The sequence below is a fragment of the Solenopsis invicta genome, chromosome 13 (assembly GCF_016802725.1).
Source record: "Solenopsis invicta isolate M01_SB chromosome 13, UNIL_Sinv_3.0, whole genome shotgun sequence".
NCBI lineage: Eukaryota > Metazoa > Arthropoda > Insecta > Hymenoptera > Formicidae > Solenopsis > Solenopsis invicta.
In genome coordinates this window covers 3,642,986-3,644,721 of record NC_052676.1, presented here as the reverse complement: position 1 = coordinate 3,644,721, position 1,736 = coordinate 3,642,986, and positions in this window count along the sequence as shown.

The following is a 1,736-nucleotide window of genomic DNA, read 5'->3' as shown; positions in this document are numbered from 1 at the left end:
GCGAGCGAGACTGAACTGATGATGATTGCAAGGAGCGGAGCGGAGCGGAGCCTCGCGACCCGACCGACGCGAAACGCGAAGCTAGGAGGAGGACGACGACGGGAGGGTACAGGCGAACGCGGAGAGAACGCGACACGCACTTCGGTACACGTGCACTCGCCGTCCGCAGTGAATATAGTCATATATCTGTCAAAACCGTATCAAACTCGCGGGCGCGTGCTGCAATCGAGTACTCCGTTCGATTTCTCGAAGGTGGTGCTGTTGCGCATACGCATAACTTGTGCTAATCCTTACGTTTGCTAATCTTTACGTTTTGCTAATGAAAATATGTTGAATTAATTTTTTGATCGACTGATAAATTAATTCGATATAAAATGGAGTCAACGAAGAAAGGGAAAGCTAGAGAATAACAACCATAATATTAATAGTAATAATTTTGTTTAATAAAATGACATTAAAGCAATGATAAGGAATGATAAGGATAAAACAATAAATATTGTGATACCTTGGTTGTGACGATCTTGTTTATTGCCGAGAATATAATTATTAATTATTTCTAATTTATTTTTCAGATAGGATTTTTTTGTGTTTTTTATTAGTATTATTGTAATTTCATTATTCTTTTTATATAATTGTTCAGGAATTTTTGGACGATAAATATAATATTCATTTCATTAATATTAAGAGAATTAATGATACAAAAATTGTAGTTTCCTAAAACTTTTATTTATATTTTTATTCTTATTTTCCTCACAATGCGATTTTAAATATAAAATTCATATAAAATATAACGAAATTCATATAAAATAAATGTTCACATAACATTAGATCTAACTCTCTAAAGTTTAGATTAAGTTATTAACTTAATCTAATCTTTACATGTTATCGCGCTACATGTTTTTAATAGCATAAGATATTTATATAAATTGATTTAAAAAACCTTTTACATTAAGTGAAGTATTTATGTATTTAAGTTAAATACTTGTATTGAAGAAATTTAATCAGAAATTTAACAACTTTTTTTCAGTAAACTAATAGAAGATACTTTCTAGTTTGTATTTATATTTCCAAAATTTTATTTCTAATATCTATTTAAGAAATATGATCCAAATAAAAAGTGGTTGGTATTGACGATCTTCCTCTACATAATTTCTTGATAAAATATAATTTTAATAAAAATGTTATCCCTAAGAATTTAAATATGTAAAAAAAAGAGTATTTTTGCAGTTTTGCAGCGCTTGCAGGTACATTCATTTTCTTCTGTATTTATTGCTGATCAATAAAGAACATTCATCTTAGATGCCATCATTATTAATTATCGATAAGCGCGAATCGAAAATGATTTAAAATATTATATTATTGTTTACGTAGAAATCAAAATCGAACTTTACAATAATATTATAAAATTAATTATTAAACGTAAATGTATTCATTTCAGTTACTTCATTTTGCACACAGTATCACAATCAAATGTGTGAAGTAAAAATGATGTAATGAAGTAAAAATGATCATAAAATTGTCTTTTTTAAATCAGGATTTGCAGGATTTATTTTTTAAAATAATTAATGTCTCTTAGATATGTACAGCAAAGAAAGGATTCATCTCGTATAAACTTTTCCAAGTTTCAGAATACCATCTGTGATAATGATCCCACAGTTCTGTTGACGTGTTTGAATACGATGCAAATATTTGATCTACAAACACAATACAGTCTGTTTAAGCAAGGCTATCTGATA